Below are 23,832 nucleotides of genomic sequence, written 5' to 3'. Positions count from 1 at the left end.
TTTGCTGTTGTAATTAAGTTGTAATCAGGGATTTACCACCCATCGACGGAAGGAAGGCTGGTTACAGGGAAAAGCCAAATAAAAAGTTATTTAAGGCAGAGAAAAGGAGCAGATTTGAAAAGCGGCCAAAACAACAAAGAAAGGGCTCGAAAACTTTGGCACAACGTAGGGAATTGATGGCTGCAAAAAAAAGTTTTATTTGTCAACAGGAGGATCACATTGCAAGGGACTGTCCCAATAGGCAGCAAGTTGGAAAATCAAAAAAAATCAAGGAGATTCTAAAGAAAAGAAGCCTAAAACATCAGTGGGATTGAAGCCCGATGTTGTTAGTGATCAACCCAATAATGATACTACCAAGTTGTGCAGAGCATGGGGCAAAATTAGGGATCAACATGCATTGATTTTCTTTTGATAATGGTATATGAGCCAACTTCATCTCTATTAACATGGCCGCCCGTCTAGGCATCAAAGAGGATGAGATGGGACCCATGGGGAAAGTTGGAATGGCATGTAAAGGCTATGCAAAACTTGTCACACCGCTCATTGGAAAGCTTCGATTGCACATACAAGAATATGTGGGCAATGAAGAGTTCTTCATTGCTCCACTTAAGGGTTGTGATGTATTGCTTGGTATGCCATGGTATCACTGTATGCATGCAGTGATTGATTCTCGTGCAAAAAAGATCACTATTCAACATAAGGGAAAGGTACTCACACTTGATGTAAAGTTAAAAGGTGAATCTGTCCCTATTGTATCTACAGTTGCCATTTCTAAAGTACAGTTGCCATTTCTAAAGTAATGAAAAATCATCTTTCAACGTACTTGGTTTTTACTAAGGATAAAGATGATAGTAAGAATGTTGGAAACATTTCTAAGTTAGAGAAAGATCGCATGTCATTTCTGAAAATGTATGTTGATTGCTTCTCTCAGTCACTTCCAAGGCAGCTACTGCCTGAAAGGCCAGAAGATCATGGCATAGATCTTATCCCTGGAAGTAGCCCACTTAATAAGCCACCCTACAAAGTCAATGCAGCCCAACAAGAGGAGATTAGGAGTCAGATAAATGAGCTGTTAGAAAAAGGCTTCATTCAGCCCAGCTCATCTTCTTTTTGTTCTCCAGTGCTTTTGGTGCAAAAAAAGGATGGTTCATGGCGTATGTGCATTGATTATCGTGCTCTGAACAAGATCACAATAACGAATCACTTTTCAATTCCTCGGATCGATGATGTTATAGATAGATTGCAAGGGGCAACCAAATTTAGCCGTATAGATTTAAAAAGTGGGTATCATTAGATACGCATTAGATCGAAAGATGTGCCTACAACAGCTTTCAAGACATCTTTTGAATTGTATGAGTTTCTTGTTATGCCTTTTGGACTTACAAATGCTCCTGTCGCTTTTAATCAGATGATAGATCATATCTTCAAGCCACATAGAGGATTTGTGGACACTTTCTTTGATGACATGATTGTCTATTCAAAGAATGAGGCAGAGCATAGAAAACACTTGGACATTGTGTCCAATGAACTGCGTGAGCATAGACTAGTTATCAATGACAAGAAAAGTGAATTCTTCTTACATGAAATTCACTTTTTAGGGCATATTGTATCGGCTTATGGTATTCCCATGGACCTTGCAAAGGTTGAGGGAATACGATCATGGCCACCTTTGAGAAATGTGCATGAGATCCGCAACTTCTTGGGTTCATATTCTTACTACAAGAAGTATGTATACGGGTTTGCTGAAATTGCATCTCCATTGCATGCCCTACAAAAGAAGGATGTGCCATTTAGATGGACAACAGTGGAAATTTCAGCATTTGAAAAGTTCAAGGAAAAGATGACTTCAGATCTTGTGCTTGTGTTGCCCGATCTAAGGAAGTCATTCATAGTTCAATGTGATGCATGTGGTAACAACATTAGGACAGTTCTTATGCAAGACGGCCGAGTTGTGACTTATCAGAGCCGAATTCTCCACGGTGCAGAAAAGAATTTGCAGGTCTATGAGAAAGAGCTCTTGGCTATAATTCAAAAGGTAAAGCATGATAGGCAAAAGATGCAAGATTTATTGCAGCCCTTACCTATTCCAAATAGGCCCTGGCAGAGCATTGCAATGGACTTTATTTTTCAGCTTCCTAAGACACCTACAGGGAATGATGGGATATGGACTATCATTTGCAGGTTTAGCAAACAAGCCCATTTCATTCCGGTGAGGAAGAAAATAAAGGTTGATCATATGGCACAATTGTTTTTGCAACACATCTTTAAGTATCACGGTATGCCAAGGTTAATCACTAGTGATCGAGACCCCCGGATAACCAATTTATTTTGGAAGGGCTTGTTTGAGAATATGAGTACCACACTGAAATTCTCATCATCCTTCCATCCGCAGACAGATGGTTAGTTTGAGGAAGTAAATTCCACAGTGTTAGATCTTTTGAGATGCTATGTTTCAAACCACAAGACACAGTGGAAGTAGTATTTGCCCTTGGTTGAGTTTGCTTACAACAACACAATGCATAGTTCTACGGGGAAAGCTCCATTTGAGGTGGTTAAGGGTGGCAAGAAGGTACCACCTATTCTGCAAACTAAGGATAAGATCTTTGAGGCTGATTGTTATGTGGAAAACTTGGATGTAGCCTATGCAAAGATAAAATATGCACTTCAAAGATCACAAAAAAAGCAAAAGAGGACAACTGATCGCCATAGACGTGCTTTGCAGTTTCTAGAGGGTGATTATGTATTGCTATGTTTTGAAAAGGCAAGACTAAAAAAGATTAAAGGAAGAGAAAGCTTGTATCTGAAGTTGAGTATGAGATACTATGGACTCTTCTAGATGTTGGAGAAGATCAACAACGTGATATATCGACTGAAATTACCTCCACATTGACACATACGCAATGCCTTTCATGTTAGTTTGTTTAGGCCTTTTCATGGTGATGTGCTATAAGATATGTCTACTGAAATTCAACCTGAGGTTGAGCAGCTAGATGAGATTTTGATACTTGAGCAGATTTGGTACATATTGAAAGAAAGGTCAAAGGTAAAGTTTCCAGGAGATACTTGGTGAAATTTCAAAACTATTCACCAATGGATGCCAAATAGATGGAAGAGAATAACTTGGCATACCATCTCAATTGTTGCAACTTTACCTAGATGCCTTTGAGTCAGAGCCGACTTTAGTTCGGGCTCTATTTAGGTTCAACAGAGCAAAGGTCCGGAGTATTGCATGATGCTCAAGAGAAAGGTAGCACTTCCCTCCTCCAGTTATGGATAGCTCTCGTATGTAGTGGATCTCAGATATATTCAGCATGCATCCAAGGTACTGCGTTGACAGTATGTTTGCCATGAGATCACTACTTAGTGTACTAGTCACTGTGAGATGTATACAGATGAATATGAGTTTCACCCGAGCACTAGAACTATACTTTTGCATCAGCTTATGATCAATTTAGCATGAATTTTACCTCAATTTTAAGACAAAAATTTTGATCAAATTAGCCTAGTTTTTTATCAGCTTGAGAACCGTTTATGGTCACTTTTTGGATCAGTTGTGCATCAGTTTTTGCATTGATTGCTAATCAGTTTTTGCAATGAGTTTGTGATCAGTTTGGAATCACATTTGCAGCAATTTGTGGTTAGTTCTCAGATCAATAGATAATCAGTTAATGATTAGATTACGCTCAATTTTCAATGGTTTACATCTAGTTCCATGGACAACAGCATATGTTATGATGCCACTGATGTTTTAGCCATGGTTTATGCTTGGTTTTTACTATACTATGGTTTGGTTTTGCCAAATGAGTTGAGCTCACGAGAAATGGACATGTCACATGATAATCTGGCAATGTTTTTGAGATTCTTTATGAGTCTTATGCTATGTTATGTTGGCTAGTAATTTTCAGCATATGTTGGGCATATAGAATGGTTGAACAGCAGTGCACAATGTTGTGTTGACTATGATGACTTATGGAAATTCCAGTTTAATACTTTGCTTTTGATGCATTTCGCAATGCAATCGAGGACGATTGCAAGGATTTCAAGGGGGAGGACTGTCATTAGGACATGTATTTTTGAAACCTCACTTAACATGTGGATTGATTATTAATCACATGATTAAGTAAATGTTGCACATGTGAGGTGCAACTGGGTTAAAGTAAATTTACAATCCCGAGACCCAAAGAAATCACGAGATGTCAAAGGCAAAAGTTGCTATAAGTTATGCCGCACAAGTACTTGGTAATATCTGGTGCCAATTGTTGGTCTCGGTCATTCATTTGGCCATAAGTGTCATTTAGTAACACTAGAGAGTGGCGTTTAATAGTACCTAACGCCAATCTAATGGTCAAAGATGGCGCAGAGACACTTAGGAATGGAAGTTGCCTAGCCAATTTAATTATTGGCTAGTCATATTATTTTTCAGGACATCGAAATAATTATTAGATTAATTTTCAGTATCTAAAGGCTGAAAATTAATATTTAATTATGAAAAAAACCATTTGGAAAGGCTATCACTTGTCAAAGATGCCCATGCAAGACTGAAAAACGTCTTTAGAGGCTGAAGAGAAGCATTTTTATAAATTCAACCTACAAGAGAGAGGGAGGAGAGGCTCCTGGTCTGATTTCCAGACATTGGAGGACCTTTTGAGGCTGCCAAGGGCAAGAGAAGACCAATCAACAGTAGGAGACAATATCTATGGGCTATTGAGACAGAGTAGCAGTAGTAAATGACTGATTTAATTCAATTCTTTGCATCAACAAGCTATTGTGGCAAGGCAGCAACTGCATTTGATATATTTTCAGTCATTCTTCTCGACAAAACTTTGAATTTTCTCTCTCTACAACTTTCCATCTCATCTCCCAGCCATTTCACAACCTTGCTCTGAAGCTCTCAGCATTTGGATCCCTGGAGACTGAGAAATTTTAGATTTCTCTACTGTAAATTCTAATTTACAGCAAAAATTAGGACTTAGTAACAACCTTGGAAAACGTGCCAAAAATTGAAAGCTTCAAGACTTGGATTCAACAAGGTTGAAGGTGAATTTCAGCTAAATTCAAGTGGAGGACTAGCCAACCATTGAATTTGGGGCATTTCCATCGTCTATGAAGTGGGTGAAGGCTAATTGATTGCCCGAATCAAGGGGTAAATCAAATTAAAGACTTCTTGGTAATTCTGTACAACAAGGGGAGTTGGAATAATGAAAGGGATTGAGAGAATCCCATTATAAATCAACTTCTTCTTCAATAAAGCTAAAGAAATACAGAAAGGGGCGCCAATTTTGGGGGCAATCAGGTGTGCATTGTCCAAAATCAATAAGTAAATTTGTATTTTCAGATTTGCATTAACTGTATGCTACTGAAATTAAGTTGTAATCAGGGATTTACCACCCATCCACGAAAGGAAGGCTTGTTACATGGAGGATCTTCTGAGGCTACCAAGGGCAGGAGAAAATCAATCAACAGCGAGAGACAGCATCTACAAGCTGTTGAGACAGGGCAGCAGCAGTAAATGACTAATTTTCTTCAGTTCTTTGCATCTACAAGCTGTTGTGGCAGAGCAACAACTGCATTTGACTGATTTCCAAGCATTCTTCGCGATAAAACTCTGATTTTTCTCTCTCTACAACTTCCTCTCTTATCTCCCAGCCATTTCACAGCCTTGCTCCGAAAGTCTCAGCATTTGGACCCTTGGAGGCTGAGAAATTGTAGATTTCTCTATTGTAAACCCTAATTTACAACAGAAATTAAGGTTTAGCAATAGCAGCCTTCGGAAGCGTGCCAAAAATTAGAAGCTCCAATACTTGGATTCAACAAGGCTGAAGCTGTTTTTAGCCTATTCAAGTGAACGGACCAGCAAATAATTGAATTTGGGGCACTTTCCATCTCCATCAAAGCAGGCGAAGGCCAATTGATTGCTCGAATCAAGAAGCAAATCAAATTAAAGACTTGCTGGTGATTTTGAACAGCAAGGGAAGTTGGAATACTAAAAGGGATTGGGAGAATCCCATTGTAAATCAACTACTTCTTTAATAAAGCTAAAGAAATACCGAAAGGGGCGCCAATTTTGGGGCCAATCAGATGTGCATTGTCCAAGATCAGTAGGTAAATTTGTATTTTCAGATTTGCATTAATTGTTTGCTGCTGTAATTAAGTTGTAATCGAGGATTTACCACCCATCCACAGAAGAAAGGTTGGTTTCAATAACCCACCTATGGAGACTGCAAGGTTTAATGTCACGTTGGCTAATGGAATGAAGGTCAAAACCATTTGGAGTACTAAAAGACTGGCCCTTGAAGATAGCAGGAGTCCAATTCTCAATGAACTTCATAGTCATGAACGGAGTGGATTACGACATCCTGCTAGGCTGACCTTGGATGCGAAATGCACGAGTGATAGAAGATTGGGGCAACAGTCTCATATTCTTAGGCAACAGATTGAAGGCTGTAGGAGTCGAGATGGATACTTGGAAGACCGTTCCGGTCGACCTAGATTCCATCTATACTATCTTGAAAGGAGACTCACAAGCAAGCAAATCCTATGGGCCACTAACCAAGTATATCCCTTGCCTTGAGGACCAGCCAGATTGATTGTGTGTGCTAGCCACCATCGATCTCCCATTCTTAGATAAAAAGAAGGATTATAAACAGGCTACCAAGGCAACTGGTGAGTCTCAAAAAGTCATATCATCTCAAATACCGCCGAAGAGTAGGGTCCCACCATCGGTACCACTCTACATGATGGCCAAGAGCTCTAGTAATCGACCAATATCAGCACACCTACCACACGAGCCTCCAATGCTAAAACCCCTTGTAAATATAAAAGTAGCCACCATCACTAAGATTGAGAAAGAGGGTGAGGAGGCCGTGGCATCAGCCTACCTACACATATAAGCGACTACCCAGAAGACACACGTCTTTGACGCACTTAGTGATGAGAGAGCTAACTGTAATATCCTTACGAACGATCATTGGACCCTCATTGGTCAGCCCCAACTGCAACCTACCAACACTAAACTCAATCCATTTGGAGGACAATCCTTACTCACTGCTGAGAAAGTGCAAAATAGCAATCTCTATCGAGGCTAAAAGCCTACCTATGATTTTCTATGTAATGCCTAACAACAAGGCTGCTCGTAAGGAATCGCTGCTAGGATGCACATTCAAAAAACAAGCACACCACAATGTTGACTATGACTCACAATGCATTCACCTTGCCATTAGCAATGTTCGGATAGTGATGGCTTTCAACAAGGGCAACCCAGCTCCATCAAAGCCTGCAATGCCACAAATGAAGAAACCTAATGCAAGGTCTAAGGAGGGGGGTCATAACTTGTCCCTTTCTGCCAAGACAAATCGATTGCAACCTAAATTTATTGGAGACGCATCTAAGACCATTGAGCAACAACTCAAATGGGTGCCCATTGCCAATCGCAGCCACCTAGAAATCAAACCGCGTGAACCCGTAACCACAGAATCTCACATCCTAGGCCTAGGAAGTAGAGCTAACGCTACCGAAGCATATGAACAGTCAATCCGCGATAGGTACCCAAAGATCTATTGCGCACTCAAGGCTACTACGAAGGCAACAACTGGATTTGGTTGCCCAAGACCAAGAGCGGTACGCGTGCTCCTCAATCTAAGCCCTACAACCCATCTCTACAAAGCAATGAGCCAGCTAGGAATGAGAAATCCATTGACTGAAAACACCAAATCCATAGAATCTCAACAAGTCTATCGACCAAAGCCGCAACCAACCGGCCCTAGGCCATCTCAATCTAACATTTCCAATGTCCCAACTGCTCCACACGCCGAGATCAATACATCAACTGAGCCGCAGAACCAATCCATCGTACAAGTGGCTAACAAACACCCCATTGAACAGCCCAGAAGACAGGCATCAGTAGTTGAGCTATCTAGCTCAACCAAACCCCAACCTCCCACAGGCCTCAAACCCTCCTATAAGCGTAGATCTATCCTTACGTTGGCCATGAACCTAGCCACGAATACAAGGATGACTTAGTCACCTACATCAGATACTTGGATACCACATTCACCATGTTAGCTCGAAACTATATACAGCTGGACTTAAGCCTCCTTGATGAGACATTAGCAATGGAAGTTTGATCCTTGTCATGTAGTTGGTAGGACTGTGAGATTCCCGAGGTAGCCAAGGCATTGATTAACAGCGATATCTCTCAAGAGAAAGCTTACACACAACGATTGATCACATCCTATCGCACGAGTAAAGTCTCTACAATAAGCCAGGAGCTAGAAGAGCTGACAAAGCTAGCTGACTCTAACTCTTCCTTTCTCCGAAAATGGTATGCTATGTGTCTCCAATGGGAACAAGAGGGCTTCCAAATCATAACCAACGTCAAGCAGAGATACGCAATCAAAACTGCTGAGTACGACCCTACCTATGTGGCTCCTGCCTCATTCAAAGTCTTGGCCATTACGCACAAACGACCTTTAGAGGAATATGTCATGGTCCACCCCTCTTTTGATCGAATCCTAATCGAGAAAGAACTGCATATTGCTAGCAGAATGCACTCTCGTGACTTCCTCGCTAATGTCTTGACCTACATTACACACACAGGCATTAGACCTCATGACATGGACAGTCACGCCCACTTGGAGTATAACCCAAACTTCTACGATTGGCTCACGACGAAGTAAAGCACAGCAAGCATGCGCTTAAATGCCCTTAACCCTTCATTCTCCAATTCTAAGAAGGATTTTCATCATTCACGAGGGGGAGGCGATAAGATGGAAAAGAAAAAATGACTTGAACTTCAAAACTTCAAACCGAATTTCAAAAGCAAAAAAAGGTTCAAACACAAAAAGAAAAGGGATGAATAAAGGAAACTTGTACTTCAAGAAAATCTTTTATGGAATTCGTCCTTGGAATGTGTGGAGTGCTTGAAGTATAAAAAGTTTGCATTCCCTACTAAAATAATCGCACCATTCCATAATGTTCAATCTTAAACTTTTTTCTTTTTTGCAAAAAGTACTCTCAAATGAACTAATTGTAAGCTGTTGTGCCATAACAAGAACTTGAGATGGCAGGCCAACTTCTATTCTCAAAGGAAGAGCATAACAGGTAGCGATTGGCCATTGAAACACAAGTCTACAACCAGCTGAAGTACCGCAACATCAGCAATTTGAGAGAGAAGGTGAATAAGGAAGGCACGGTGAAACAAATAGTCGACCAGTGCAATCTCCACAAATACATGGAGAAGGTTGGCCAAAAAATTGACCGCGACAAATGCTCAAAATTCCTAAGAACTTTCGACGTAAGAATAAATATTAGCACAATGTACCATTGTTGTAGAGTCTTGCAGCCAACGCCATAGACGAGAAAAATTGGAACGCCTATGTCCGAAAGACAGTATAGGCATAGACAAAGGTACTAGCCACAGCACCAAGTGGCAGAAAAGCAGTCTCCGACTATCATAGCAGAGTCTGAGAGGAAGCAACTTGCCTCCAAGGCTTCAACAATAGGCTTTGGAGGAGTGTTAACTTCCATCATTTGGAAAGCTCTAAGCGAGACGGAAAGAGAAGCAGCAGAGAAGACCTAGAGCCATCACCAATCCGAGAGGAGCATCGCTCTTCCACCCCAACAAGCCCAACCATCTCACTTTCAACAGGAGAACAAGGGGGGAACAAAGTCCACAAGGAACAGCGAGACAACATGGAGAGAGTTACTAATGAAAAGGAGAATGACCAACCATCTCAACAGCAAGAGCGAGAGGACAATCAATGAGCACTAAGGCTCAAAATTGTCGAGCCAAGGGGAGAGGAAAATATCACTCTCAAAATCCCCATAAGAACTCGATTCAAAATCCCCATAAGAAGAGCTCGATTCACCTCCAAGGGAAACAGAGAGTTGCAAAGGGTGGAGGAGAAATCAAAGAGACTAGAAGAAGAGCGTAGGAAAACGCCAGAAGAGGATGAAGAACAACTAAGGCAACAGGAGAAGGAGGAGATTGCTCTAATGAAAATGGAATCAAAGATTTAGCCTATAAGCTGGCCCATTTCGAGAGTGAACGCCTTCTCGTAGAAAGCAAAGTCGTGACTGTCAAGACAGGAATACTGGAGCAATAACATGCATTCTTGAGCACAGCATTGAATGTCACGCAGCTGAAAGAAGAAGAGACATTAGAACAACTTTTTTAAAAACTACGGCTAACAAGGAGGGCACTGCAACATGGACTCCATGCCACAATACCCAAGCCTAGCACCGGCTTGGAAGTAGAGGAGCAACGTGCTTCCCTAAACTCAACTGGTTGAACCTCACAGAAACTCTCCTTGCTAGGGCTTCGGGAGCCAAAACAGCAAATGCAACTACCTCAACAAGAGCCACTAGAGCTAGTCCAAGAAGAAGGTTCTAATTCTGAATCAAATCAACAAAAGAAAGAACGAGTGCAAGAACCAAGTCTCCCTCTGTGGTCACAAGTACAATCAAAAGAGGAAAGGGCTACATACCAAGCCATGCATTCCTTGGCAAATCTCTTACGCCCCCTCGAAATGTAACTACTGCAAAGCATCAAGATGATCTCTAATGTGCTCCCTCCCAATGTATCTCCACAAAAAAAAACAAAGAAAAGACCCACACAAATATACTACTGCAAAGCATCATGACGATGTCTAATGTGCTCCCTTCCAATGTATCTCCACCAAACAAAAAAGAAAACAAAGAAAAGACCCACACAAAGCAAAAGGAAAGGAACAGCGAGCTTTTCCATGTATGTCAAAGTGCCACAAACCTTGCACCTACAAGTTCTCAAGTTAGATGCGTCCGGTGGCCTCAGTCAGCCGGCTCCGTACCTAGTCCCCCTAGCCCTTCCTATCCCTCCACTTCACACTTAGAGCACATCAAGGACAGGACACACCTAGGGAGTTTGTGCTCGTGGTTAGAATTGTCTCCCTAAGTCACACCCACAACATCTCCCCTATATAGAAACTGGGTCCTCAAGTATAGGATAACAGCACAAGCTTCCCTGAGGTTCGATCCAACTCCCAGTTTCACTAGCATGGACATCATGCACTACACAGTGAGGTAGACACACCCCCAAGTAGTGTACTTTGTTTTTTCTTTTCAAGTACACTCAACAATGGCGATCAACCACCGACATCGCAGGTCCCCCGCAACCCAATCAAATCTATTCTCAGCCTTCGTAATCTATCATCAAATTTTGATGCTTCTTCTCCCCGTCCAATCTCCATAAAGCCCCATCAACGACCCACATGGCAACCCTTCAACCACCCAAGCCCTCATCAACAAGCACAGCAAGTACCATGGGATTGACACCGGGCTAAAAGGGGGGTAATGTTAACCCCAGTGCAAAGAAAGTAAAATGAAAATTTAAAAGACACGAGGCAAAGCGGAAAAAGGTTGCCTCGGCTGAAAAAATAGGAGGAAAAAATGTCAAAAGCGTAAGGACAACCTTAAAAGTTCAAGGCAAGCGCAAAAGAGGAAATGCACATTTTAAATATAAAAGTGCACTCTAAATCATTGTAAAAGAGCGCCAAACTCCCTCCTATGCAATTTGTAAATGTAAACGGACATGGGTGAAGACACAATGCAAATAGAAAGGAATTAGGATAAAAGAACCTAGGCTAAAATGGCCAGTCATGTAAAAAAGGGATGGATGTCCAAAGGGGATTAGGATTAGGGTTTTGTATAAAAGGCAAAAAGTGAATGAAGAAGCTCATTCTTGTGTGTGGCCAGAACTAGCTCTCATATTCCCTTCTTGTTTTTGCTTACTTCAACTTGTGCTTTAGAGAGGGAGTGTGAGGGAGTGAGAGTGAGGGACCATGGTGGAGAAGCCCTCCATCTTCTCGTCTCTTCTTCTTCTTCTTCTTCTTCTTCTTCTTCTTCTTCTCTTCTCTGGTCTTACACACGACAATGGAGCATGAAGCTTGGAGCTTGAGGATCGAGCTTGCTTGAGCTTGCACCTTGGATCATGGAACTATCGAAGTGCTTAAGGGAGGAGGCAACTCGATCAAGCATGGAGGTAAGCTCACTACACTCGTAGGTGTGAGAGCGCCTACGGCTACATGAGAGGTAGCCATTGCAATTGGCTTGAAACGCTTGAGGCAATAAGCGGTCCCTGGGTCTTGGCGTTCGAGCGAAAGCCTCCACACTTTAGAAGGCTACAACTTGGCGAATATGCCCATGCAAACTGAGAAAACGTTTTTTGGGGCTAAGTCTAAACCATTCAATCAATTTACAACTTGAGAGAGGGAGAGAGAAAGATAGCTATTGGTCCATTTTCTCATCAAAGAATAGTAATTTGCTACAAAAGACAACCATCTGGGGGATTCAACAAGCAAGGGACAGCAAGGAATCACCTTCCAGGGGCTGGCAATAGCATTGCTTATCAAGTGACAACATTTTGTGTAGTGGCGGGTTAGGCACGGAGATCAGGACAGACAATCGTTACGCGCAGTGAGAGTCAGAGAGAGTGAGAGAGAGCAGAGTAGAGAGTGAGCCCGTTAGTAGGTACAATGACGATCGTGTACCTTTTGGTTTTTAGATAGATATATATGTATAAGTACAAGTGCTAAGGGTGTCTTTACACCCGAGTATATTTAAAGGCACGAGGCCTTCATTCCCAACAACCTCCCACCTAAAGGCAATGCTCTTACTGTGAAGTATATCTCTAATGAAATGGTACTTCACCTATATGTGCTTTGTCTTTGCATGAAAGACAGGATTCCGTGCTAGCATGATAGCACTTTGACTATCACAATGGAGAGCAAGTAACTCTGAGATGCCAAGCTCTCCCACCAAACGTGAAAGCCATAAAGCCTCCTTGCATGCCTCAGTGGCAACCACATACTCTACCTCTGTAGTAGACAATGCAACACACTTTTGTAGCCTGGAGATCCTAGATATTGCTCCTCCTGTGAAAGTAAACAAATACCCACAAGTGGACTTCCTGCAGTCCGCATGACCAACATAGTCTGCATCCGTAAAGCCAACAACAGATGCCTTCTGCTTTTCAGAGCAAATGCACAACTCCTTTGTGCCTTTGAGGTATCTCATAACACCTTTCACTGCATCCCAATGCTTCTTGCCAGGGGTTGCCATGTATCTACTAACCACTCCCGCTGCAAAGGCAATGTCAGGACGTGTAACAACCATAGCATACATCAAATTGCCAACATCTAAACCATATGGTATCTTGGCCATTTCAGCCTTCTCATCATCAAATGTAGGGCTGTCCTTTGCACTGAGTTTCACATATGGAGGCAATGGAACCCCAATTGTTTTCCCCCCCTCCATATTAAAATGCTGCAAAACTTTGGAGATATACTCCTGTTGAGATAGATAGAGTAAGCCTTTCAATCTATCTCTGAGTATTCGCATGCCAAGAATGTGATTTGCATCACCAAGATCCTTCGTGTCAAAGCTGCTATGAAGACTTTGCTTCAATAAATCCAATATGAATATCCCTGCCAGCAATCAGCATGTCATCAACATACAAAACCAAGATAATCAGACTGCCATCTGCTGCCTTCTTGGTGTACAAGCAGTGATCCACTTGACTTCTATGAAAGCCTTGGGATTGCAAGAATGTATTAAACTTATAATACCATTCTCTTGGTGCTTATTTCAGCCTATACAAGCTCCTTTTGAGTTTACATACCATTTTTTCTTTCCCTTGTTCAACAAACCCTTCAAGCTGCTGCATATAGATATCTTCATGCAAATCACCATATAAAGACGCAGTCTTTGCATCCATCTGTATGAGCTCCATATCCTCAACTGCAACCAAGCCCAAAATGGTTCTCAATGTAGTCATCTTGACTACAGGAGAGAAAATCTCATCAAAGTCAATTTCATGCTCCTGCTTTTACCCCTTTGCAACCAATCTTGCTTTGTACTTTGAAGAGAAACTAGAAGTGGCATTCATCTTGTAAACCCATTTGCATGGAAGGATTTTTTGCCCTTTAGGCAACTGCACCAAGTCCCAAGTGCCATTTTTTTCAAGAGATTCCATCTCTGACAACATGGATTTATATCATTTCTTGTTATCCTGTCTGTCCATTGCTTCCTTGAAGCAAGATGGTTCACCACAGTCTGTCAACATGACATAATCAGCCACATTAATTGTACCAGGAACAAACCTGTCAGGTTGTCTAGTAGCCCAATACGATCTCCTAACCCAATGGTCATTGTTTGCTGGTTGTTCTTGCAAATTTCCATTTTCAGCATGTTGTCCTGGCATTACAGCTTGCAAATCAACATTAACAGCTTGTTGTCTTGGCTATTCCTGCACATGTAATGGCTCATTTTCATGGGCAATAGCTAGTTGATCATTTCCAGTATCATTTCCTGCATTTATAGGTTCATTTACAGCAAGTATTTGCAGCTATACAACAGGCACATTTTGCTGTCCAAAAGGTATTTCTTCCCGGAATACAACCCTACGGACCTCCTCAGTCTGTTCGAGCTGTTTGTGCATGCCATCTTCCCGAAAGATAACGTCATTGCTGCGTACTACTTTCCTTTTCTCGAGATCCCATAATCTATACCCCATTTCACTGTTGTCACCATATCCTAGGAAAATGCATTTACAGGACTTCGGCTCAAGTTTGCTGCATTTTTCTTTACGAATGTGCAAAAAAGCCTCGCAGCGACACTTTTAGATGAGCATATGAAGGTGGCTTGCCCGACCACGCTTCTTGGGGAACTCCCCCCCTCCCCCCAAAGACCTGTTTGGTGACCGAGTAATTAAGTGAACAGATGTTATAACAGCCTCTGCCCAAAAACCATGGGGTAATACAGCATGAGACAGCGTCGTACGAACCTTATCCTGTATGGTCTGATTCATACGCTCTGCAACTCCATTTTGGGGCGGATTATGAGGGGCAATGAGATCCCTCTTTATCCCTTTGCTGTCACAAAATGCCTGAAAGGCCTTGGACACATATTCCCCACCATTGTAAGAGCGAAGATACTTAAGTGTCTTGTCTGTCTGATTTTCAGCCAATGCTAAGAATTTTTTAAACTTGCCAAGCACTTCATCCTTGCTACAAATAGGGTAAACCCATACCTTCCGTGTAGCATCATCAACAAAGGTGACAAAATATTTCTTTCCCCTAAAGATAATCCTGGCATTTGACATACATCCGAAAGTACTAACTCTAGAGGAAAAGATTTCACAGAAAGAGACTTTTTGTGAGACGTCTGTGTATGTTTACCATAAATACAATGATCACAATGCTCAAAATCAGCATAACGAAGACAAGGCAAGTAACCCAAACAAGAAAGCACTTTTATTCATGTTTGACTCGTGTCCCAAGCGGCCATGCTACAAAGAAACGCTTGGTTTCTCGGTCACGGCAACAACATGGTTACGCACACTAGATACATAAAGTGGATACAAAGTATCACTCTTGCAACCTCTAGCAATAACTCTAGATCCCTTACAGATCTATTTTCCATCGCCAAAGGTGGTATGAAAACCATCATCATCTAGCTGCCCTGTGCTAATCAAGCTCTTCTTGAGTTGAGATACATGACATACATGCTAAAGTGTAAAGACAGAGCCATGTTGAAACTGTAAATGCACACTGTCAATACCTACAATCTCACATGCATAGTTGTCCCCAAGATGGACAACACCATGTCGACCCCCTGTATAGGCAGAGAACCACTCACGATGAGGGGTGACATGAAAGGAAGCACCTGAATCAAGAATCTAGGTATGCATGTTATCATCTGTATCTACAAGTAAAGCATGTGCACCAAAGTGTGAAGAGACAAAGAGTACATCACTCCAACCGTCACTGTCATGAGTGACTACATTCACCTCTTCAATTTTTACACTGCTCTTCTTAGGCTGACCGTCTTTTTTCTATTTCTTGCTATCATCTGTCTTCTTGCCTTTTCCTTTCTATTTCTTCCATTTGTATCTATCACGTTTAAAGTGACCCTTCTTGCCACAATGATGACATCTAACATCTTTGCCACGTGATTTACTGCGTCCCTTGCTATCATATTTGCCCTTTGCTGTGATCTGCCCCTAGTATGCAAAGGACCGGAAAACTTACTGGATGCATTATTCAGCCGATTCATCTCTTCCATAAGTAGAGCACTCTCTACATCAACATACAAAAGGATTACATTAGAATTGCTCATAGCAGTCCTGAATGTATCCCAACTCTCTGGTAGAGTGCAAAGCAAGAAAGTAGCCTTAAATTCCTCATCAATCATGAACTTCAAGGCAACCAGCTGGCTGAAAATGGAGTTAAACTCACTCAAGTGAGTAGACATTGCTCATAGCAGTCCTGAATGTATCCCAACTCTCTGGTAGAGTGCAAAGCAAGAAAGTAGCCTTAAATTCCTCATCAATCATGAACTTCAAGGCAACCAGCTGGCTGAAAATGGAGTTAAACTCACTCAAGTGAGTAGACATTGTTGTACCCTCTTTCATATGCAAATCCATAAGCATTTTCAACCAATACACTTTGCTTGCAGCACTCTTTTGTGCATATAGTTCTTCCAATCTAGTCCATATAGCATATGCAGAATCCAAACCTTCAATGTTGAACAGCAAGGCATCAGAAATCGATAGCTCTATGGTTGAGCGTGCAAGCTCATTTAACTCATCCCAATCGTCCTGTTCCATGTCCACGGGCTTTGCCCCTTTGGTTTTGATCGGCTATGCCTGCTTCTTTTGCAACCGGATATTGTAGCACTGCTTTTGCCAAACTGCAAAGTTATGTGCGCCTTCAAGCTTCTTTATGTGCATCAGATTATTGCTGTCATTGCTGTCAGCCATGATTAGCAGCCCAAATATGACCAAAAACAGCAAATGCAAGCCCAAAATTGTCACCCAAGTGACCAAGGTACAAACAAGTACCAATCAGCAATAAATGACCACGCAAAAGCACAAATTTCAGATCTGTAAATAAATTTTCAGAAGCACCAAACCATGTGCTACAGCATTATCCAACTGATTACAGCTGTTCCAATGGCATATGCATCACATTACATGAGAAATCCCAAAATTTCAGCTGCAATTTCTGTTGTACATGTACCCACGGAAATAAAATTTGACAGGAACAGTCAAAAGCCCCAAAATTTGTGCTCAAAACATCAGGCACACATCTGCATTTTCTCTGTCATGCATAGAACATGCCAATTTTGCCAAAATAGAGAAATTTCAGCAAAACCCCCAAATTTTACCTAGTGTTGATGTCCAAATTGTGTGGAGTTCACCCTGCATGTACATAAAATGACCAAATGTTGCACAGATTTTGCCCAAACTGCAAAAGCCCCAAATTGCACAAGGTCCAATGTGCATCAATGTCGAGAAATCGGGTAAATTTCAGCCCAATTTGCGCATGTACATGAAAAGCCCCAAATGAAGGGGACAAAATGTCACAAAATTCCTGTGATTTTGAGACAAATGGCCTTGCTCTGCATCAAATCTGGATTTTCGGGCCAAGTTTGCACAGATTTGGCCCTTTTGTGCCTGGTGCATGAAACCCCGTCAAGAAAGGGGTAGAAGTTGAATTTTTTCCTGTTTTTCTTTTTAAAAAACGATTTTGAAAAAAAAAAGTGTGACGGGGCCGTTGACCCCGTGCAAGTCGCTGACAGGACGTCGCCTATGCCTACCCGCCGCGGACCACCATCGCACGACTTCTGCCCCTTACGCACTGTCCGCTGCCCGCTGGTCCTCGTCAGCTGTCGCTTGGTCACCGTGCAACGCGCCGACTGCTGCCCCTGTCGCCCCTTATGCGGCAATTGACTGTAACACACCTATCGACTCTCCTCTCGCTTGAGCCTTATCGCACAGCTATTGTCTATCACAAACTGTCGAATGCGCTGCGACACTTTCTACTCGCCTGCGACTTGCCGCCTGATTCAGGCTACAACTCCCGTCAATCGTCTGTTGACTGGCAACATGATTGCTTCTCCTGCACACAAGCCTGCCTTCGACTTGTCTCACCTACTTGCTCGTGAACTCCGAGAGGCACAAATGCCTCAACCTCAGCTCTGATACCAATTGAAAGTGACGGGTTAGGCACGGAGATCGGGACAGGTAGTCATTCTACGCAGTGAGAGTCAAAGAGAGTGAAAGAGAGCAGAGTAGAGAGTGAGCCCGTTAGTAGGTACAATGATGATCGTGTACCTTTTGGTTTTTAGATAGATATATATGTGTAAGTACAAGTGCTAAGGGTGTGTTCACACCCGAGCACATTTAAAGGCACGAGGCCTTTATTCCCAACATTTTGGAGGTGTCTGGCGTAGGTTACTGCATTAAATGCAGGCTAGAGCAGGCAACATGTAGAATTCAAGGTTTTCTCGCGAATGTCCAAGATAATTAAGGTAATTTGTGCATTTTAACTTATGTTCATTTGTTGATTGCTGTAATTAAGTGCTTAATCAAGGAATTACCACACTTTCCAAGAAAGAAGGTTGGTTTCACAAAGAAGCACGACTTTCAATGATCACTCTAGGCCTCTACTAGTTTTTGACACAGTCGTACACGCATCATCAGAAATCCATCTCTGAGTACAAAGTGCTCGTGCCTCTACTATTGAGCTAAAACACGCTTTACAGCTAATTAGCATTTTCAAACAGCCCCAAAACACACTTAATTGATGAAAAATGCAAATTTGGTGCGCAGTTTGAGAGAGTTTCAACGGTCCCCTAAAACCCTAATTTATTGACACTCCCTTCAACATCTATAAATAGACAGGCTGCCCACCATTTAGCCTAATCCTTTTGTGCACGTTTCAAACTCTACTGTGCAAATTTCAACCATCAACCAACTACCATCTACTGCCCAACTACCATTGACTGCAACGAAGTCATGAGCATCAACGTATAAGTTCCAGATCTGCATGTTCATACTTGGACACTTAGCTAAAACCTCCTTTCAACCATCACCTTGCTGCTTGGAGGTCTCCATCTAATGCATCATCATAGCACCTGATCAGCCTGCATTTTCAGCATCTGGTGCCAGGCGATAGGTTGTTGCCATCTCTCCTCCCAGGCGACTGCTACAGTACCTGCGTTTTTGTTGTCCAACAAGCTGTCTACATCAGCAAACACCTCTTTTCTTGTAGCCTCAATTCCGTGACACTCAAGTGATCAAGGTTTGGTGTTTCCCGCACTCCGACTAGTGGTCATAGCACTAGGGATCCCCCTTCGATGGACATCACTACATTACTCTGCCCATGGGCATTCTATACACTTTTACATTCATTTATAGCATCCATTCACTTTAGAGTTTCTTCTTTCTGTTGAGTTTTGAGTTTTTGCATTTTGCGTTTTGCATTTTGGGCTTGAGTATTGCTTGTCTCTATCTGGGTCTTTGTATTTCAGTCTTGGTCGTACATGTAGTGTTTCCTCAGTGCAAACCCTAGCATATCTTCACATGGTATCAGAGCTGGTGCTCTTCTAAAGAGTATCTTGCGGTGATTGTGGAGGCTAGTCTTTGTGCGAGACTCACATGCGACTCAATTCTAACTCATAATGTCTCACACACCTTCTTCTTCGGATCCTATGATGCCTTGTCAAGCTTCTCCATCATCGGAGGCTCTATGAAGACATTATGGTCTCAAGGAGGAGATAGACACACCTTCACCTTTACTATCTTCTTCTTCTCATTTTGGTCATCTTACAGATGAGGAGTTCAAGAACTTGCGCATCACGTATAGTTCTGTTTGCACTCCTCCAACGAGTGCTACTACTCCATCTGGACCGATTGGTGAGATTGGGTCTCTCTGATCTTGGAGAGACCACGACATTCGGCGCGTCTAGCAATCCATCTCCTTCATCACAACTAGGCCTTGTGTCAAGTTCATATAATCCTTTTGAGTCGTATGAGCCAAAATCGTCTTCTATTTCTCCTTTTGGTATGCAGGATACAAATGGTTTCGATATGTTAACTTTAATAGAGGAGGCTCTCGAAGCAAATACCCTTCATCAGATATCTCTACCATCTATTTCATTTGAACACGTAAAGCACACTTCTCAACTCCCTCCCATCCCATCACTATCTTCTCCACATTCTGATCTACTCAAATCTTCAATCCAGATCTTGGATTACACTCCACTTCCGCTCAAAGCATACTAGGGGTTGGATCTTCCATCTCCAGTTCTAACACTTTCTCTTTCTCCATTCCACCATCTATCTACCCTCCATTTACTCCACCTCTTAGTGCATCATTAGGGGAAATGCCACCCTTAAACATTGTATCTTCCATATACCCCCACTTTACCACATCCTTCCACTCTCGGACGATTGTGATGGGCATCCCCCTCACTATCCCCGATACTCACAAACTCCCCACACAACCTTTCACACGCAAGGATATCCATCCTTTGCTTATGGATTGTCGTGACACATTCCTGGATCACTCCTATGCCAAGATTTCCATCCTCTACTCCCCATGTCCCTATCCCTCCACCATGGGCTCCTCAAGCAGTTACCATGTCTCTCTCCAATTCGCCCATGGCCACATTTGGATCTGCTATGCACACTTCTCATATGCATAATGGGCACTCTGGGATTCCTTCCCAAGTGTACTCCACTTCCCCATCTTATACCCCCTATTCACCCTACCTCCATTACACCTCCGTCTCCTAGCACTACCACTCCTGTTGCAATGGCCAAGAATGCCTTCATGGATAAGACATGTTTTAAAGGGTCAAATTTCACCAAGGTCAAACTTCATGCAACAAGTTCTTTAATCTCAGGGACTTTGGGACCTCGTTGTTGGTACCAACCCTCGATTAGCTCACCCTAATCAAATCCGTCAATGGAAAGCTCGCAATGCCACAGCCAATGTTGAGTTAATGCAAGGGTTGCTTCTTGAGTTCCACTCTCGATTGCAGCACTTTCCCCTTGCATCTAAGCGTTGGAGTCATCTCATTGACCGCTATGTAACACAAGATCGCACTTGATGTATCAATCTCAATTTTGAGCTTCAAGAATTTTCCATTAAGGAAGGGGATGATTTAAAAGCTAAGTTGGCCGAATATCGATAGTTACTCGCCCAGTTTGCTACTACTGGCTCCCTAAAGCTAAACAACTATCACATCACGTTCTTCTTGAATAGGTTGCTCAACAAATACTTCCATTTTATCCAGCACATTATCTCACTGCCCAGATTACCAACCTTCTACGAGTTGAAGTGTCAGTCCTCGCATTACGCAAAGCTACATGATCAAGTCTATAAGAAGTTGTCTATACACATCCATTCAAAGGGGTGCAAGTTGGTTGCCTCTTCTTCAGGAGAGAAAACCAACAGTGGCAAGAACTCGCAAGACACGAAGGCAAGCCAAAACAATGACACCACTTCTTCCAATGGAAACAAAGAAACACAGCCCCTTTGGCAACAAATTCCTAATAAAGATAGGTTTTGCATACATTGCCAAAGGTCGAGCCATGTGGACGAGGAGTGTTGTACCAAGGCCCAAGATCTTCCATCTAGAAAACTACAATAGACTGCTGTGACTGCCTCCACTCCACCTGGCCAGTCCACTGGAGCTATGCCTCCTGATTTTGCACCATCTACTCCATTTGTCCCAGCTGCTACTGGATATATAGCACGCGAATGGCCTCAACAGCCTATCTCCTTCACTACTCCTGAAGGATTGGTTGATTGATTTGCTAGTGACTCATCTATTGCACTTTATGCATCCATTCCTAGAGGCTAGGACATCTACTGCACCTTCTAGAACCACTTCCCCACCTCGCCGTATGCAATGGTAGCCACACACTTAGCATTTCTCTTTTTATACTTCCACTACATACTTACATACTCATTGTATTGCACTTAGCTTTGCTTTCTTTTATTTTATTTTCGATTTTGGTTTTTGGAGCATCTCACTACTCACATTTGTGCTTGAATATTTTGATCTCTTTTGCAAGGTTTTGTATTTCAATGTAGGGCTAACATGCAAGCTTGCACCAATCCTTCTTAAGCTAGAGAGAGCAGATGGGTGCCGTTCCTTTCATGGTTCCATCTACTTTGAGTTTTACTCTTCTAGTAGCATGGAGGCTTTCTCTCCCGGAGTGGATTATGCAACATCTCTCTTGATGCTATCATGGTGGTAACTTTTATCCTTGCTCTTCCAATAGGGATGCTTCATGATCTTTCTCCACATGGTTCTCGACACCACATGAAGACCGATATCCTCAGGCTCCTCTTCCTTCTTCGGTATCAACATTCAAGTTGGGAGGGGATTCCTACCCTTCTTGATATTCTATAGGTTTCAACACTTGCCTTCGACATCAACCCTTCCCCCCTTGTTGTATCTTCCCCTATGCATTGCATGATTTCATCATCTTTGTACTAGGGCGCTTGGACAAGTGAACAATTTTCCCACAAGGGACATTGTCTAAGTGGCACCTGTAGCATGAGCATTCTTCAGCATGTAGCATACTATGCATCCTATTGTGCAAAGTACCACTGGAAGTTGTCTCTACCAACGGATTACACCACCATTCTTCTTCACATGATACTTCATCACCTTTCCCTTATCATCGACATCTTGAAGTGGTTAGGTAAGCTTGTACTGTTTTGTGATGTGGTAAGTGTGTCATCCTTACTCCTGTCTTCTGGGCCACTATTACTTAATCAGCCTCCACCCCTAGAATTAACTTTCCACAAAAAAGAAAAAAAAAAGTTCAATGTAGTTTCATCAGCCTTTGTAGGGCTTGGTAGACCACTAGACAGCCGACGAGCACCCTTTGTCGGATGCCCTATCCTCTCTGGGGGGTGACTACTTGGACTCCCTTGGTAAGATAACCATCGCCTTTGTAATCTTGGTAGGCCAGTAGGCAACCAACGTGCACCCTTTGTCCAATGCCCTGGCTACTTTGAGGTAAGACGCCATGGGGTAAACATTACAAGCCTTCCCTTTTAAGCTCAGTTTTAGGCTTGAGAGAGGATGTTGAGCTAAAACACGCTTTACAACTAATAAGCATTTTCAAACAACCCCAAAATACACTTAATTAATGAAAAATGCAAATTTAATGCGCAATTCAAGAGAGTTTCAATGGTCCCCCAAAACCCTAATTTTTTAGAGCACCCTTCAACATCTATAAATGCATAGGCTGCCCACCATTCAACTTAATGCTTTTGTGCAGGTTTCTCACTATACTCTGCAGATTTCAGCTATCAACCAACTACTATTTACTGTCCAACCATCACCAACTATAGCCCATCACTATCCTGCCCTAGGCGGCCTATTTTCAGCCATCGCCTTGCTATTTGGAGGTCTCCATCTATTGCATCATCATAGTACCCGATCAATCTGCATTTTCAACATCTAGTGTCAGGCGACCACTGTTGTAATACCTGTGTTTTCATTGTGCACCAGACCATCTTCATCACCAAACACCTCTCTTGTTTTCACCTCAATTCCCCGACAGTCTAGTGATCAACGTTTGGTGTTTCTCGCAATCCAACACTCCGACTAGTAGTCACAACACTTGGGATCCGTCTCTGATGGACGTCACTCTCCGACACTACATTGCTCTGCCCTTGGACATTCTATACACTCTTACATTCATCTAAAGCATTCATTCACTTCAAAGTTTCTTCTCTTTAAGTTTATCTTTGTGTTTGAGTTTTAAGTTTTGGCGTTTTGCATTTTGCATTTCGGGTTTGAGTATTACTTGTCTTTGACTAAGTCTATGTTTCAGTCTTGGTCATACATCTTGTGTTTCCTATGTGCAAACACTAGCATATCTTCACACTTGCCATTCCAAAGCTGATCATAAACATAGGCAAAGTTCAAATCAACAGCATACTATTCCTTCATGGCATCCAACTCAATGTGATAAACGATGTT

General features: G+C 42.3%; 1 protein-coding gene across 1 annotated transcript in view; it reads right to left on the bottom strand.

Annotated features, from left to right (window-relative positions):
* LOC148019362 (uncharacterized) overlaps positions 1–23,832 on the bottom strand; it is a 42,486-nt gene that overhangs the window by 1,532 nt on the left and 17,122 nt on the right. The gene's annotated exons all lie outside the window — the stretch shown is intronic.

This window comes from Lygodium microphyllum, chromosome 20 (genome assembly GCF_053477565.2).
Source record: "Lygodium microphyllum isolate KBCC chromosome 20, Lygodium_microphyllum_v1.1.10, whole genome shotgun sequence".
In the NCBI taxonomy this organism is placed as follows: Eukaryota; Viridiplantae; Streptophyta; class Polypodiopsida; order Schizaeales; family Lygodiaceae; genus Lygodium; species Lygodium microphyllum.
Note: the sequence above shows the minus strand (reverse complement) of the source record. Positions and strands in the feature narration are given on the sequence as shown.